General features: G+C 40.3%; 1 protein-coding gene and 1 long non-coding RNA gene across 4 annotated transcripts in view; one reads left to right on the top strand and one right to left on the bottom strand.

Annotated features, from left to right (window-relative positions):
- ASCC3 (activating signal cointegrator 1 complex subunit 3) overlaps nucleotides 1-13,097 on the bottom strand; it is a 344,670-nt gene extending 331,573 nt beyond the window's left edge. Inside the window, exon 1 of the mRNA XM_057527763.1 lies at nucleotides 12,826-13,097. The gene's annotated coding sequence lies outside the window, so the exon portion shown is untranslated. The remainder of the gene's footprint in view (nucleotides 1-12,825) is intronic.
- LOC130704736 (uncharacterized) overlaps nucleotides 13,095-18,764 on the top strand; it is a 44,890-nt gene continuing 39,220 nt past the window's right edge. For all 3 annotated transcript variants that reach the window (XR_009005179.1, XR_009005177.1, XR_009005180.1), the window contains exons 1-2: nucleotides 13,095-13,435; nucleotides 15,256-15,388. This is a non-coding gene — a long non-coding RNA (uncharacterized LOC130704736). The remainder of the gene's footprint in view (nucleotides 13,436-15,255; nucleotides 15,389-18,764) is intronic.

The raw sequence follows: 18,764 nt of genomic DNA, 5'->3' as shown, positions 1-18,764 counted from the left end.
CCCCCAATGGCTAAGGTTGGTTCAGTGTGTTGTTTAGGCTTCCTGGTGGAGGGGACTGGTGCCAGTGTTCTGGTGGATGAGGCTGGATCTTGTCTTTCTGGTGGGCAGGGCCGTATATGGTGTTGTGTTTTGGGGTGTCTGTGACCGTATTATGATTTTAGGCAACCTCTCTGCTAAAGGGTGGGGTTGTGTTCCTGACTTGCTAGTTGTTTGCAATGGGGTGTCCAGCACTGGAGCTTGCTGGTCATTGAGTGGAGCTGGGTCTTAGTGTTGAGAGGGAGATCTCTAGGAGAGCTCTCGCTGATTGATATTACGAGGGGTTGGGAGATGTCTGGTGGACCAATGTCTTGAACTCGGCTCTCCCACCTCAGAGGCTCAGGGCTGACACCCAGCCGGAGCACCAAGACCCTGTCCGCCACATGGCTCAGAAGAAGAGGGAGAAAAGAAAAAAAAAGAAAGAAAGAAAAAATTTTTAAAAAGTAAAGTTATTAAAATTAAAAAATATATTATTAAAATAAAATAATAAAGTAATTAATTAAAAAAAAGAAGAGAGCAACCAAACCAATAAACAAATCCACCATGATAACAAGCACTAAAAACTATACTAAAAAAAAAAAGACAGACAGAACCCTAGGACAAATGGTTAAAGCAAACCTATACAGACCAAATCACACAAAGAAGCATACACATACACACTCACAAAGAGAAAAAGGAAAAAAAATATATATATATACATATAAAAGGAAGAGAGCAACCAAATCAATAAACAAATCCACCAATGATAATGAGCTCTAAATAGTAAACTAAGATAAACGTAAAACTAGAAACAAATTAGACACAGAAAGCAAACCCCAAGTCTACAGTTGCTCTTGAAGTCCACCGCCTCAGTTTTGGGATGATTCACTGTCTATTGAGATATTCCACAGGTGAAGGGTACATCAAGTTGATTGTGGAGATTTAATCCACTGCTCCTGAGGTTGCACAGATAGATTTCCCTTTTCTCTTCTTTGTTTGCACAGCTCCTGGGGTTCAGCTTTGGATGTGGCCCTATGTCTGCATGTGAGTCGCCCTCTGGCTTCTGTTCTTCACCTAGACAGGCGGGGGTTAAAAAGCAGCTCATTCGGGGGCTCTGGCTCACTCAGGCTGGGAGGAGGGAGGGGTATGGAATGCAGGGTGAGCCTGCGGCAGCAGAGGCCAGCATGACGTTGCATCAGCCTGAGGCGTGCCGTGTGTTCTCCTGGGGAAGTTGTCCCTGGATCACACGACCCTGGCAGTGGCGGGCTGCACAGGCTCCTGGGAGGGGAGGTGTGGAGAGTGACCTGTGTTTGCACACAGGCTTCTTGGTGGCGGCGGCAGCAGCAGCCTTAGCGTCTCATGCCCGTCTCTGGGGTCCGCCCTGACAGCCACGGCTCACACCCGTCTCTGGAGCTCCTTTAGGCGGTGCTCTGAATCCCCTCTCCTTGCACGCCCTAAAACAATGGTCTCTTGACTCTTATGCAGGTCCAGACTTTTTCCTGGACTCCCTCCCGGCTAGCTGTGGTGCACTAGCCCCCTTCCAGCTGTGTTCACACAGCCAACCCCAGTCCTCTCACTGGGATCCGACCTTCAAAGCCCAAGCCTCAGCTCCCAGCCCCCGCCCGCCCCGGTGGGTGAGCAGACAAGCCTCTCGGGCTGGTGAGTGCTGGTCGGCACCGATCATCTGTGTAGGAATCTCTCCGCTTTGCCCTCTGCACCCCTTTTGCTGCGCTCTCCTCCGTGGCTCCTAAGCTTCCACCCCCCGCCACTCCCCATCTCTGCCAGTGAAGGGGCTTCCTAGTGTGTGGAAACATTTCCTCCTTCACAGCTCCCTCCCAGATGTGTGGGTCCCGTCCCTATTCTTTTGTCTGTTTCTTCTTTTTTCTTTTGCCCTACCCAGGTACGTGGGGAGTTTCTTGTCTTTTGGGAAGTCTGAGGTCTTCTGCCAGCATTTAGTAGGTGTTCTGTAGGAGTTGTTCCACATGTTGATGTATTTTTGATGTATTTGTGGGGAGGAAGGTGATCTCCACGTCTTACTCCTCCGCCATCTTGAAGGTCGGTGTAGAGGAAATTCTTAAATCACCCTAACACTGACACTGTGTAAAAGAAGTTGGCACATACCTCGTAATAGCAGAATGAAATCTCTACCCCTCTCTCTCAAGTAGAGAAAAACTAGACACTAAAATCAGGACTCAGATGAATTTATGTGGTAAACAAGAAATATAAAAACAGAAAAGTAAATTACTAACTCATTAGGCATTATGAATTAGAACAAACACATGGTAAGAATTTTATTGTGCTAATATATTACATGTCATGTATACTTTATTAATCTTTCTGAAAGAATGTATTGCCATGACCATTATTTAACATTCTGGTCTGAACTGTTTGTTTCAATCTTTATGAATAAAAACGTAATTACTTACAAAAACAGGGTACTTTCTTTCACTTTGTATTAGTCAGAAATGTGCCCTGGCAAATATAGTCCATAAGAATGTTTTCTCTGTGCCTTGTTCTGAGCTGAACTCTCACTTCCCTATCGACTCCATCCTCTGCTATTCACAGTTTCCTAAACTGAAAGATGTCTGAAAGGGTCAGACCCATATCTCTCATTCTTTCTTACATTCTAACTTCTAAGCCATTTTTCTTACCAACATATTATATATACTACAGTTCAGAGAAAAAACAGATTTTGTCAATGATACCTCCCACCTTTTTTAGAATGTAATTACTGAAAGAAACACCATGCTTCAAAAAGCATCAAAACATGAAGAACATTTTTTAAAAATTCATTTTCTCTGATGTCTTAAATATTTCAGGATGTGTGCCCTTAACAAATTTTTAAATAGTAATATAGTCATTCCTCTAAAGATTGCTGGTTAACCATTTTTACAGTAAAGACATTAGGAAAATCATGATTGTTGTTCATTTTTTTTAGAAATAACATCTGTATAGGTTGAACATTGATTTTTTCAATGTTTTATAAAAATTTCCATTTAAGTATAGACCATAAAATAATTAGGTCACTAAGTACTACATGTTGCTTTCTGATCTTAAAAGTACTTTAAAAAAATTATCTGTACTGCCTAATGTCAATAAGTTATCAAAGTTAAGTACTCTTTTCACATGAGTGACTTCTAGATAGTTGAAGGAATCTGTAATCCTACTTTAAGTTTTCTCTTCACCAAGCTAATCAATCCCATTTCTTTCCATCAATCTCCCTCATTAAGCCTTGGTTTATATCCTGACACACAGAAATATGTAGAAACATGCATGAGAACTATATACACCAGCTTCAAGGTAATGGATTGAGAGGCAGCAGAGAAGTGACAAAAGAGGGGAAAAAAATTAGCAATACTTTTCAAAAGAGAAGAACTGAAGCAAATAAGGCAAAAATTACTACTTGTTAAATCTGCATGGCAAGTATAGGAGTGTATTACATTATTTTCTGATAATTTTCCATATTCTTGAAATACTCCACAATTAAAAGTTTTAATTAAGTTTTAAATAAACACAGAAGCCTAATAAGAGAGATAAGAGTTGTGAAAGCATCAAACTGAATGTCTGCCAAATCGCAGGTTCTGAAAGCACTACTGAAAATGCTCAGGCTTATGAGAGACTGAACGTTGAACATCTGGGTGCTCTTTTAATATTGCTACCCATAATGTGCTTCAATTCCATTTAACCCAAATCAATTCTGCCATTTTCAATCCAGAGTCCATTCTCCATTCTCCTCAGCGTAAAAGAAAGAAGAGATCAAGTAGTTAATGAAATCTATATTCTCTTTTAACATCCTAGTAACTGCCCCAACAAACACACTGTTGAATGTAGCTTAAAAACTGTTTTTGCTAACCTTAATGTTTCTTCAAGGATACACATCACAGGTCCCACAAACTCTCTTTTCTTTAATTCATTCTTAGTTCGTGTACTCCTTCTCCACGTTCAATTTATATTTTTTAAAAATATTCAGGCACAGCAACATCAGTTTCTTGAGATATCTCTCTCTTCTTGATCATCATAGTTATGTATGAATACACCATCAGGATTACATTTTCCAGAGACCCAGACTCTGAAGATCTACCTTTGTGTTTATACTCTCAGACTAAGAATCATACAAACCTTTTTTCTAAATTACAGTTGCCAGATTAGCATATAAAAATATAAAGTCAGAGTTAAATTTGAATTTCAATTAATTTTTTAGTATAATATGTCCCATGCAATATTTGGGATATACTTATACTAAAAAAATTACTTGTTGTTACCTGAAATTCGAATTTAACTCTGCATCTTGTATTTTATTTAGCAACCCTACTCTGAACATTCAAAAATCTGTATTCCTTCACTCTTCTGGCAAATATTGTATCTTCTTAAGTCAAAAATAATAGTTAACAAGAGGTCTCAAAATTTTTGAAATAGGTACCAACTCTTTAAAAGTTCAAATGAGAAAAATGAACAAAAAGTAAAAGATTAGACAAGTCTGTAGTGGTGACACACTTTAATAGATCATTTGTGAGGGCAGCTGCAAAGACCTGAGAAACACCAGGTTCACCAGGGTGAAAAAGTAAACTTCAAGATGGTAATCTAACCAAAGAAGACTGAAACCTAAAAATTCCCACAACGATCGGGAAGAAGAGGTGTTAACTGAAGTGTTCTTTATTCCACTTTTTATTCAGCATTGATTAAAAAAAATTATACTGCATCTGGTGAAAATACTTCTACCCATCCATTAATTCATTCATTCAAGAAAAACATTCAGTGGGGACACAGTGATAAAGTTGCTGAAGTGAAAGTCCCCTCTCTCCTTGTTAGTAATATTTTCTTCTCTATTGGATGATTTCCAAAACCCCAAAATATGCTGTAGCTGCTCCCATATTTAAAAACTCCACAGCCCTTTTCAATTAACACCCCACTTTTTTGATCGCTATCTACAGCAGACACTCCAGTCCTATCAGGCTTTTACCTCTACTATTCCACCAAAAGAGCTATAAAGGTCACAAATAAGCTCAAAGTTGCCAAATTCAATGTTACTTCTCAGTCCTTGTTTGATCCTTGTCAGGAGATTTTGACCCAGCCCTTCTGGATAGTTGCTTCACTTGGCATCTAGGACACCAATATGTCTTGTTTTTTCTCCTACATTATCTCTTGGCTCTTTCCACTCTTGTTGGTTCCTCCTCATCCTCCTATCCTTTAACACTGCTATGCCCCTAAGCTCAGAGTTCAGACCTTTTCTTTAGCTACAGTCATTCCCCAGGTGATCCCATTCAGTCTCAAGGCTTTAAGTATCATTTATATTCTAACACCAAATTCTTATCTCTATCCTGCGCATTTCACCTATACTCCAGATTTGTCTACCCATGCCTCTTCCACATCTCCACTTAGATGTCTAATGGTTAGCTCAAACTTAAAAATGTCAAAATTGGGGGTTTCCCTGGTGGCGCAGTGGTTGAGAATCTGCCTGCCAATGCAGGGGACACGGGTTCGAGCCCTGGTCTGGGAAGATTCCACATGCCGCGGAGCAACTGGGCCCGTGAGCCACAACTACTGAGCCTGCTCGTCTGGAGCTTGTGCTCCACAGCAAGGGAGGCCACGACAGTGAGAGGCCCACGCACCGCGATGAAGAGTGGCCCCCGCCTGCCACAACTAGAGAAAGCCCTCGCACAGAAACGAAGACCCAACACAGCCAAAAATAAATAAATAAATAAATAAATTTAAGAACAGTTTAAAAAAAAATGGTTAAAATGTAACTTTAAAAAAAAAATGTCGGGCTTCCCTGGTGGCGCAGTGGTTGAGAATCTGCCTGCTAATGCAGGGGACACGGGTTCGAGCCCTGGTCTGGGAAGATCCCACATGCCACGGAGCAGCTGGGCCCGTGAGCCACAATTGCTGAGCCTGCGCGTCTGGAGCCTGTGCCCCGCGACGGGAGGGGCCGCGATAGAGAAAGGCCCGCGCACCGCGATGAAGGGCGGTCCCCGCACCGCGATGAAGAGTGGCCCCCGCTTGCCGCAACTGGAGAAAGCCCTCGCACGAACCGAAGACCCAACACAGCCAAAAATAAATAAATAAATAAATAAATAAGAAAATCCTTAAAAAAAAAAAAAAAAAAAAAAATGTCAAAATTGATCTCCCATGCAAACCTCCTCTTGTGGTCTACCTCACTTTAATAAATCACAACTCCACTCTGCCTGCTGCTCAGGCCAAAAAACTTGGAGTTATGCTTTACTCCATCCACTTTATCAGTAAAGTCTCCCAACTCTACCTTCAAAATATATCCAGAATCTGACCACTTCTCATCATTACCATCTCTTCCCCAGTTTACTGCAATGGCCTGTCTAGTCTCCCTGTTTTCACCCTTACTCCCTAACAATCTAATTTCCACATATAAATAAGAATGATTCTTTTCTAAAACAAATAACATTGTGGTTCTCCTCTGCTCAAAACCCCCCAAAGGTTTCCCATATCTCTAAGTAAACGTCAAAACTCCCAAGGCATCTCGCTTTCTCCTACTTTTTGATTTGATCCCCTGTAACTCTCCTCCTTGCTCATTTTGGGGCATCCACACTGGCCTTGGTGCAGTGATATAACCATACCAAGAAGATTCCTCTGGATGAGCACTCTTCCCCCAGATGCCACAAAGGTAGGTCCCTCATTTCCTTCAGGTTGCTGCTCAAACATCTCTTTACCAGAGAGCCTTCCCGGACCACCCTATCTAAAACAGCACCCTTTCCTTCATCCTTCTCGTGCACCCAACCCACTTTACTTCAAGGCACTTATCACTGTGCATGTTGTCAGCTTCATCAAACACAGTAAGATCCCCACAAGGGTGGGGACTTTGCTTTGTTCACTGCAGTATCCAAAGCACCTAAACAGTGCCTGGGGCCTTGTGCAGTCTCGGTAAATATTTGTATAATGGCTGGATGGATGGACTGACAGGAAGAATAAAGGGAGGCCAAAGCTGCCACAAAAAAAGAGGCAGAATTTACAGGTCTGGATTCCTATACATTTATTTTTTGAAGCTTATATCATCTTTATTTCAAGACCTCAAAAATATAGTTTCACAGAAATTAGCTTAATTATTTGATTAATTTATTTCAGTCCCTAAGAAAAGAGGTCTCACAAACAAGGAAGTTTACTCAAACACAAAAGAAATCAAAAGCTAATGTGATTTATTCAACTCATGATGCCATTCTTTTCAAAGAACTTATATATGCAGAAATTTAATTCTAATTTTTGGGGTAAGTTTTTTTCAAAATCTCAAGCCAATAAAGTAGAAAAGCAAAAGCAAGGGTAAAAGGATAGTCAACAGTTGCTAGAAACTCTAGGGTAGGAGTGGGCTCAGCAGGAAAATCTTGGTAGAAGAATGCAGGAACAACTTTCACTCAATTGATATTTCTTAACTAGTATTTCCACTACATGCTGAACACCACGCTGGGGGAACCACAGTGAGCAAAATCAATCTGCTACCTGCCCTTGCAGAAGCTCACAGCCTGGGGGGAGGACAACCCAATTAAATAAGCTATCTCAATACAAACTAAGACTGCTATCTATAAAAGGGGGCAGTAATGAATGTTATCGGAACACAAAGCAGGTGCAATCTAGCCTAGCAAGAAAGGAGGTTGGGAAGGAAAAGCAGCTTTCTTACTTGAGACTTCAAGGATGAAGAGTTAGGTAAAAAGGGCAACATATTCCAGATGAGGGGTGAGAACATTTCACACTCAAGGAACTGAAAAGATGACCAGAGCATAGTGGTCAAAGAGTATGTAATGTGGCAAGAGATGGAGCTGGAGATAGGTAGGAACGAGGTCATGAAGGGCCTCATAAGTTATGTTGTTTAGAAATTGTTCTAATAGTAAAAGAAATCTTCAGAAGAGTTTTTGACTTGAGCTGTGTTTAATAGACATTACTATGACTGCAGTGAAGGAAATGGACCACAGGAAGGCAAGACCTGAAGCAGAAAGATACTAGGAGGTTGCTACAGTAATCCAGATGAAGAGATGAAGATGAGGAGATGATGGGTTCCTGAAACGAAGTAGTGGTAGTGATTTAGAGAAAAGTGGAGGAATCAGGTAATTCAATTAAATTTATTTGGCTTACTCTGATTATTTCTATCTGTGGTGGGGAAGGAGGCGAGGACCTCAGCTGACCTCCACATTTATAGATCAGGTTGATGACAGAATTCACTGAATTAGGGCTCAGAGTTTTTCTTGGGTGGGGGGGGGGCAGTTAGGAATATCATGAGTTCAATCTCAGATGAGTTGAGTCTGAGATGTCTGTATGACATTCAAGTAGAAACGGTCAGTAGGGACTGAATATTCAGATGTGAAGTTCAGGAGAGAGGTCTGGATACAAACATGAGAATCATAAGGAGTATCATGGGAAGAGATAAAAATCACCCATGGATTTGTGTGAAGACTAAGAAGACAAGACAGCAGAAGCTGGAGAAACACGAGACTTTACAGAATAAATGGGTAGAAAGGTCTATAAAGGAGATTCTGAACAACAGGAGGCCAAATAAGGCCAGGGTGGTGTCTCTGAAACCAAGGAAAGGATAAGTTTTAAGGAAGAGGTATGGTCAACCATGTCAAACGCTGTCAAGACATGTGGTAAAATGTCCACTGGATATAGAATTTTAGCTGTGTTTTTCCAGCGTTCTGTTTCTAATAAATACAAACAGAGGAGTTTTCAAAACTTGGTGTTAAGCCAAGCCACCATTCAAACTCTCTAAAACACACTCATTTTTTTCCAAGCTGATGGCCAAAATCAGTGACTTAGGATACAAGCTTTTTCACTTTTTTAATCAGTGACAAAGCCTCTACTTTGCTAACTTCAGGTTGGCTAAAAGGGCATTCAATGGCCATGCATTAGTATCTTTCCTTGCCTTAAGGAATTTCGTTGAACAGTCTCCCAAAGCCAACATCTTGACTATAACCTCCAAGAGTGCAAAAGTGATATATGTCTTCTTTTCCCTAGTACCCTGTATGGTTCTTGGTCTGTGCCAAGGAACTCAATAAATATTTGTTCAATGATGTGTACTCAGAGTATTACTGTGAAGCTTTCCAGAATTGATTTTTAGGGTATTCCTTACCACACCAATCTCCAAAGTAAAAGCATTGCTAATATTTTTGCAAAGCTTCCTTCATTCCTTAAAGAATGCTCAAAAAGAACGTTTAGTGAGCATCCCTGGTGTTAGAGGTACTACTTAAAGCAGGTCTCATTTTAGAAAATATATGTGCACTGGGAAAAGATGCACTGAAATTATTTTTGCAGATTGTGTACTGTCATTAATTTATTCTTATAAATCATTTATGTAGACTTTTATAATTAAGTTTCTTAAATCAAGATTAAGACATATATCTATCAATATTTATAAATAAGAGTAGAATTTATCATTTTTACGTTGTTCTATTTGATTGGCTTGTTGGACATTTTATTCACTTTCAAGAATTTTTCTACAAGGACAAGTTGTCTCATCGGTAAGCAAGGATTTCCTCACTTGGAATGGAATATAAGTTTTCCTTTATCAAATTCATATGCCATGTGTCTTAGCTACACACAACTGAGTAACTTGCTAGTTACTGACTTCGTTTGAAAATGATCTAGCAAGTCTTTGAAAATGCTGGAAAACATTAGCAACTGCCTCCCTGACTACTCCATAATCCTGAGATAAACTACCTTCCTTCTTTTGAAGTTCTGGTGTAATAGAATAGATATTATCCAAAATTAAGAGGCTCTTGAATTCATATGCTTTAATGTAGAAGTTCTTCAACAATATGAATTGGTGGCACTGGAATCACTGGGGAGTTGCTTGAAAATAGACATTTCTAGACACCCCCCCCCCAAGATTATGATTCAGCAGTTTGACAATCTTTGGTTTAGTCATTAAATAACTAGGTATGAACTTTCTTTTCTTCAACTATAAATATTTCTTGCCAATTATCTTATTAAAACATATCCTGAGAATGCTTACTGTTACCAGTAAATGTCTTACATATTATATCTTTAAATCATGTACCTCTCAAAATTGCACCCTAATTTTCCATGTCAGTTCAAACCTTTGATAATGAATGCAATTCCTAAGAATTCTGTTTAAAGAGGGAATCACAGAAGTGGAGGAAAACTAGCGAAAAACTCCAAAACCAGGAAGATAAAATGGGAATCTATCTTAATTTGCAAAGGTCTCCAAGAGTTATTCTATTCAAATAACAATGAGGAGAGACAGACTGTAGTAGGAAGAAGTAGAATAAAAATAAAAAGACATTAGTTCAGATGCCAATTTTTGTTTGATGGTAGAAAATCAGCTAACTTCTCAGGATATCAATTTTCTGATCAATAAAATGAAGAGGAATTACAAAATGATTTTTTATGCCGCTTTCAGGCTGAATGATCTGATTAAAATCAGAATACTCAAACATGAGTTGAATTGCATTAACTCTGAATCACAGAGACAGTTTCAGAAATAAATTAGGACAACCTATAAGACATTATCACAGGGACTTCCCTGGTGGTGCAGTGGTTGGGAATCTGCCTGCCAATGCAGGGGACACGGGTTCGAGCCCTGGTCTGGGAAGATCCCACATGCCGCGGAGCAACTAGGCCCGTGAGCCACAACTACTGAGCCTGCGCGTCTGGAGCCTGTGCTCCGCAACAAGAGAGGCCGCGATACTGAGAGGCCCGCGCACCGCGATGAAGAGTGGCCCCCGCTTGCCACAACTGGAGAAAGCCCTCGCACAGAAACGAAGACCCAACACAGCCAAAAATAAATAAATAAAATATTAAAAAAAAAATGAAAATCATTAAAATATAAACACATGGTGTTAAAAAAAAAAAGACTATCACAGCCAATGCAGAGCTGGAAAATGAACAAACAATAGACAAACTCACTCAAACATACTTGCTCATCTACATGCAAAATACTCAAATGAGATGGTACATATTGATTTAATGAACATCTATATGGGTCTGTCAACTATGTGCTAAGTATACCAGGCAAAAGAAATGAGAAATAAGATCCAGTCCCTACTTTAAGTAACTTTAGAGTATAACACATAATGCCTCCCTTTGGATGATTACTAAACACATATTAGATACCTTACTCTCTCCTCCTTGGTAATTATGCACTTTTTCTTTCCATAAATGTCTTTGCTGTAATTTCAGTTTCAGGTAGATATCTGCTCAAAGTTGAAAACTGTGCCACGTTACATCAAGATTATTCTGTACTAAAAGGGCTCATGTTAACTACCTCCCCATGGAAGGTACTATGGGGCAATAAATTTACTTCATTCAACAAGTACTATACATTTTCCTGATGAATATGCTTTGTGCATAGAATGCTTATGAATTACAAGTTCTTAACACATAGATCACTCAGACCAATGTAAAAACTGGAAAAATAAAGTATTATTTTTCAGGTAGAAACTGATTTCCAATTGTGAATTTTACAACTAAGCCAACTTTGCAAAAAGAAAACTTACTCCTCTTAACTGGCAAAACACTAGCATGCATACCATCTTTTTGATCAAAGGCAAAATCAAGTCATGCTGTGCAAGTAAAACAATCTGCTCCTCTTGCAATGCCACTTACATATAAACACTGACAATAACTTATTCTTGCAAAAAGCCTTGCTTAGGTCAACTAGAGATCCATGACACGAGGAGGAGCCCTAGTCCAGATTCTCTACTAAAAGGGCGCTGGACTACAGAAAGTTCCATAAGTACCGACATCCTATGTCTCTTGATTTCCTAGGCCTAGCATAGTGCCTGGTACATATGAAGACATAAATAAGTGAATGACGAATGAACAAAAACTACAACTATTCAGCAGGGATCACAACTTAAGCCATGAAAAATTAATTCACTTAAATAATATTATTTAGCTTACACTTAACTGGTATCTCTAAGGAGCATCTTTCTTAGGCAAGAATATTATTATAATCATCATTAAAAATGAAAGATACATGAAGAGAAGCACGATCCAGAGTGGAATCAAAAGCTGAATTCTCAACTTCTGAGAACACTCTGAAAATCAGAAAAGTGATTTCAATCTATGAAACATGAAATCTGGTGATGGTGACCGCTCTTCAATCTAATCTTACTTAGGGAAAGAAAGACAGAAAATACGATTACTAGTTTGAACTACACGTGTGATACCATTCACATAAAATTTTTAGCTACCGCTAAAATGTTTCTTTTAAACTAAAGAGTAAAATACACGAACACACTGCAGTCGATGAATGAGTTAATGTGTGATAAGAAGCCTATTTAAAAGAACTGCCCACGTACCCACAACACCTCAGCACGCTCGGACATACAACACTTATTTCGAAGTAACATTCTAGACTCCTCGATTGCTAAATTCACCATGGTCCACTCCCCACCCACTTTATTTACTTTTCAGTGTGGAGGTAAAAAAATACAAGGAAGCTGATTTCTCTCCCAAGTCCACGTGAAGAAAACGAAAAAGTTACTACATTTTTGTAACGGGAAAACAAACAAACAAAAAACCTAATGAAAACAAATTACCCACGCACAGGAAAAATAAAACAAAAATTACCCACGTTAATTGGGTTGTAGCCTAACACCTTGGCCACATGTGACTCGTTTCATTTTTTGATTCCCACCCCCACCCTACAAATTCCAAGAGCAGGACGAGACTATCCGAGACCACAGACAAGTCTCCGGCCCAGAGAGGGATGACAGGTCCGGGCTTGCCTCCGGTGCCGAACGGGAATCGTCCAAGGGGCACCCTGGCCCCGCCTCCTACCGGCTTCTCAGGGCCGCAGCGCCCCTTCTCCTCCTCCCACTTCCTTCTCCTCACCTCTCGGCCCCGGTTCATGCGCTTCCCATCACTCCGCCAGCTCCTGCCTCCGCGCCTCCCTCCATTTCGGTTTGATCTTTACTTCCCACGCCGGGTGAGGGGCGGAGGGCAGTGCAGAGGATGCCAGGGGCAGCTGCCCCGCCGCGTCCTCGTCCGCACCCCACGCCGGGCTTGTCGGGTCCCGCCCAGCCAAGGGACAGGGTACGCGAAGACAACCCGACAGCCGGACAGACCCACAGACCCGGAGAGGAGGGAGGGGGCGGAGCAAGCGCGGGCCTACACGTCACCCGCCCGCAGCGGCGCCAACGTCTGCACGTCGGCTTCCCCAGCCCCACCCCCCCGCGTGCGCGCGCCGCCGCCCCGCCTGCCGCCCGCCCAGCGCTGAGTAGGACCGGGCCTGCGGCGAGGTCGCGTCCCCGGGCGGGCGTGGGCGCGGGCGCGCGCGTTCCCGGGACTCAGGGTCTGTGGGGTGCCCTCGCGAGGCCGGGCCTGCCACCTCCAGGTCGCTACCTGAGCATCTTTCCCTGCAGTTCCTTGAGTCGGCTCCATCTTCTCCCCGCCCGCCCTTCTCTGTAAGGTGAAGACCTGGAGGAGGTAATTCCTATTACAGGTAAAGGAGAGAGGAGCCCTGAGTACAGAAATCCTGGCTTCTGGTCACTTTATATACGGTTCCCTCCTCTCAAGTCCCGCCTTCCTTAAGCTTTCTGGATTCTCAGTTTAGTTCTCTTAAAGTTACCTCTTCTAGTCGGTCCTTTTGTCGGACGAACCCCACCAAAAACAAAATGCCTGAAGATTCCCTGGCTCAATTGAATCAGGAAGATGACATTAAGGAAAATTAACCTCAAGAATGTGCTGTATGTGTGTACAGTTCTAGGCTAAAAGCCGGGCATGCAAAGGCGGTATGAGTTAATAATGTGTCGTGGCTCCTTTTTTCGCTTCCATACCCCTCTCGTAAGGAATGTGTCTTGACACCTCATAGAACCGTGTTTTATAGAGAGGCAGCCAATAGTGATCCAATTATACACTTCTCTGCCCAAACTACTTCTGTAGTTCTGCGTTCAGTTCTAGATCAAGCACTTTAAGAAGACCTCAAAGAAGTTGGAATTATTTCAAAGAGCAAAATGATGAAGAGTGCTCAAAAGCATGACAAATGAAGAAGTACTCTTTGAACTTGGGAAGATTCTCACAGAAGAGAGAAAGCTACTGGGACTGTCTCCAAGTATGTAAAAACTCATCACGTAACATAGATTTGCTTCATGTGGTCTCAAGAGGTGCAGACTTGAGAGAAACAGATTTCAGATCCTGAAAAGAAGATCCCCTTCTAGCACTCGCCAGAGAAGGTGTCTGCTTTAGGTTACATGGATGCCTTGACCCCTGGATTTGACTTTAAGTAGATTCTGAAGTCTTACTTAATAGGAACTAGGTGCAGGGGAACCAGGCGTCAAGAGAAGAATTAGTTGATGGTTTTGTTAAAGGTGTTTACAACCTTGAGAGTCAATCAGTTCATGGTTCCAGCCTTAGAATTTACAGGTTAGCTATGAGACAAGTCAAATGCATCAAAAGGTAAAAAATGCAGGGAGGTCGGGGCTTCCCTGGTGGCGCAGTGGTTGAGAATCCGCCTGCCAATGCAGGGGACACGGGTTCGAGCCCTGGTCTGGGAAGATCCCACATGCCGCGGAGCAACTGGGCCCGTGAGCCACAATTACTGAGCCTGCGCGTCTGGAGCCTGTGCTCCGCAACAAGAGGGGCTGCGATAGTGAGAGGCCCGCGCACCGCGATGAAGAGTGGCCCCCGCTTGCCGCAACTAGAGAAAGCCCACGCACAGAAACGAAGACCCAACACAGCCTAAAATAAATAAATAAATAAATAAATAAATAAATAAATAAATAAATAAATAAATAAATAAATAAATAAATAAATAAAAGAGGCAAAAAAAAGAAATTAAAAAAAAATGCAGGGAGGCTATATGATGAGAGGTACTAACAATAAGTTCTAGGAGTTTACATGACAGATTGTTCTCATCACAGTTTCAGAGACTTAGGGGACAAGAAGGAAATCGAAAATAGACTGCTTAGAACTGCCCTGTCCAGTAGGGTAGCCACTAGCCAAATATGAATATTTATACTTGAAATGTGGCTGGTCCAAATTGAGACATGCAGTAAGTGTGAAATACACACCAGATTTCAAAGACTTAGTACAAAGAAAAAATGTAAAATAGCTTAATTCTTATATTGATGACATGTTGAAATATTTGGTAGATATTGGGTTAGTATATTAAAATTAATTTCACTTATTTTCACTTTTTTAATTTGGCTACTAGAAAAATTTTAAATTACATAGGTCGCTTGTATCTTGTTCTATTAGATAATCCTGACCTACAAGGAAATATACTTCATTGAACTCTGAGAACTATCTTTGTACCCTTTGTAGTCCTTGGGGGATTTTCCAAAACGTTAATGGAAGGACAGTCTGATGACAAGATTCCTCATGAAGAGAAGGAAGACTGTCCATAAAATATGCCATGAGCAAAGACAAGGAAACAAGACTGCAGATGCATTCTGTGGTGAGTAACCTGTTTGTCTATAGTGGAAGGTTCTTATTAGAAGGTACTGACAAGTCAAAATTGGCTAGAAACTGGTCTGTAAGGAGAGACTCAATTTTGAATTTAGTTCTATAGGCAATCGGGATTTGGCAGTTACCAACTGGGATTGTAAGATTATCTTGGCAATACTGAGTATAGTGGGTTGAAATTAATGGGTGGTTGGGCAACCAACTAAAACTCATTGTACTTAAAAATGTATTATACCAAAAAATGTTCCAGGGAGGGTTGATTTAAATAAATTATAGCACATCTGTAAAGTGGAATCAATTGATGTGGAAACATATCAAGATATACAATTGAGTAAATAGTTTACAAAACAATATATATACAATATGACCCCATATATGAAAAATTATATATGTATGTGTATGTAACTAGATCATTTGACTAAAATTACCTTAATTATTCCAAAATTGTCTCAAAAACAAAATCTCAGGGTGGGGTATTTTCAGTGGCTCAACAAAGTCATCCATGTTTTTGGCTCTTTCATGTCTGTGTTCCATCATATTAGCAAATTAGCCTTTCAGTCTCAGCCTTTGTCACCTCATGGGTTGTTGGGATGGGTTAATAAGCTCCAGACTCATTTCCAGCCCATCAGTCTCTTAGTATCTCAGTATGTAAGACCCCTAGGTCTGCCCAGCTCATTAGTGTCCCACAGCCTTAGCTTATAGGCCTTTTTTGGTTTTACCTATTCTCAGTGCAATGTCCTGCCGTCTTCCCTACCCCTGCTTGCAACATTGGGTCTTAAAAGTCCATCTTTGATGGACCCCAGTGCAGTTCCTTACCTGGAGCTGACACTTAACTGCTGGGGGATACCAAATAATAAAAGACTCAATTCTAAAATAAGCCTCCCTAAACTTTTTAATGAACTGAGTTGGGAAGGAAAAAAAGATCACTACCATGGCAGACTGTTGGTTGCCTACCCAACCACCATTTTTGTCCTCTTCCTCACTTAATAAAATGAATTTGTTAGAGTTCCAAAGAACTAAAGAAATGTGAGCTCCTCCCATTACCCTGGTAGTAATTCTATCTCCCTTTGAATAAGAATGTTGTAGAGGTGGTCACAAATCCAAGGGATAGTCAGCTAGGGAGGATTCTGCAATATGTTTTATTCAAATGGCAAAATATATGCTTATAAAATATAGAGAGTTGTTCTTGGGTTTCTGTTCAAGATGGTGAACTTGGCATATCATCTGCCAACTACTCTTTCCTAGACACTACTGAAATAAAAATGTAGAAGTAGAAAAACCAAAGAGTAAATAAAAGAATAAAGATATGTGTGTTTTTATGTATGTGCTTATGTTAAGGAGAGGACAGTAGGTAGAGAAGGGGAGAAAAGTAAATGAAATTTCAACAATTTCCTGGATAACAAAGCTAATAGTAGTGATTTGACTAGTAATAACACCCAAAACCAATGCCCAAAAAAATATAGTGAAGACGCTACAAAAGAGTTGGTTGGGAGCATGGCAGAGGGCAGAAGTGAGAATAAGGGCTGAAAATGGAGATAACATTCTAAATATGGTACAAGTGAATCAGTCACAATACACATTTCCTTCTCTCATCCATGCACACTGAGAGCAGACAAAGACACATCAGCCACCAGACAAAAACAGAAACCAAAAAGACCCCAAAGTCTCCTCCAAGTTAATTGCACAAATAGTAGAGAAGAAGTGAAAACTTTTATGTTGACAACACAGAGCAAAACCACTATTGTTCTGGCATTCAGAGCCAGCATTCAGAGAGCCAGCTAGCTACTTGCCTACCCATCCTAAAGTGAAACCTGATATTTGGCATTTCTCGCCCTGCCCTGGCCATTTATTCACAATTTCCACACAGGAGAAAGAACTGGAAGACATCCTACTTACTAAAAGCAAAGGAAAACCACATCAATGACCAGCTCTTTTTATGTAGGAACATACAATGAAGAATCAACAGGCAAATCAGGAAAATCACCATTCTGAAAGAGAAAGACAAAGAAAAACAGAGTAACTAACTGCAAAGGAAGCCATTAAAATTCATTAAATAAAAAAGGACATTTTTTAAAATCACTCCAATTTATATACTCCAGTATTCAGAATATATTGGATTTATAAGATACAAACCAAATATTCTGAAAAAAGAGCAACCAAAGAATAAAATAGAGTTCCGAGACACTAAAAACATGATTACTTAAATAAAAAATTCATTGGAAGTATTGGAGATAAAAATCAAGGAAATCTAGAACATAAGATATAAAGACATAAACAGAAAATATGAAAAAAGATCAAAGTCATGGCGAGCCAATCCAACCAGCCAATTCAATCAGTAGAAGAGAAAGAGATTTTTTTTAAGTGAGGAAAAAAAAGATCAAGAATAAAAACTATGAATAATAATAATAATAAACCTGCAAATTTTCCAAACATAAAAAAACGTTTTACCAACAAAGGAATAAAAATAAGACCTACTCAGCAGCACTGGATCTAGAAGACAATTACAGAATATTTTCAAAGTTTTAATGGTAGATATTTTTCAGTCTAGAGTTCTGTACTCATTCAAATTATCAATTAGCTACAAGAGCAAAGTAAAGATATTTTCAGTCAGCAAGGATGGAGAACCACAGAACACTTTCCTCCGGTATGATCTTTTAGAAAGTTACTTGACCATATACTCCAGCAAAATAAGGGCAAAAACCAAGAGGAAACCATGGAATTCTGGAAAAGGTGTATCAATCCTAGAAAAAGGCAAAGAAAAAAATCATGGAAGAGGGCTGTGCATCGTCTAGAGAGGAAGCAGTGTAGATGGGAGCACAAAGCTGAAGGGTTCAAGGAGCAAGTCTTAGAGGAGGAAATGCTGGGGCGGGGGCAGGGATGGGTAGAGGGGGCATTCAGTAGAATAGATGGTAAGGCAGGGGATTTGAAAAAAATGAAGTTGTAGTAAATCAAACGGTGCAAGGATAAAATGTAGACAGGGGTAGTTCCTTAAAAGAAATTCAGAAAAGGTATTATCAGGAAAAGGATCAAAACAAACTGTATCCATTATACCTAGGATTGGGAGGAAGAAAGAGAGCTAGAAAAGGAGAAGAGTGATCAAAGAGATAAGTGATAGGCAAAGATATATAGAATTTTTTTTTTTTTTAAAGTCATCAACAAGGTTAATTCCTGCTCAAAGTCAAGGAGAGTAGAGACTGAATAAATGTCCTTGGAGATTTAGGTGACTGATGAATTGGAATCACTTTTAGTTACCTGATAAAGATGGAATCATATGGAAATGTAAGCGAGTAAATGACAAGTGGGAAAATGAAAACACTGATGATAATCATTTTTGTCTAGAAAAGCAAGGCAATACATGAAGAAGTATT

This window comes from Balaenoptera acutorostrata, chromosome 14, assembly GCF_949987535.1.
Source record: "Balaenoptera acutorostrata chromosome 14, mBalAcu1.1, whole genome shotgun sequence".
Lineage (NCBI taxonomy): Eukaryota > Metazoa > Chordata > Mammalia > Artiodactyla > Balaenopteridae > Balaenoptera > Balaenoptera acutorostrata.
Note: the sequence above shows the minus strand (reverse complement) of the source record. Positions and strands in the feature narration are given on the sequence as shown.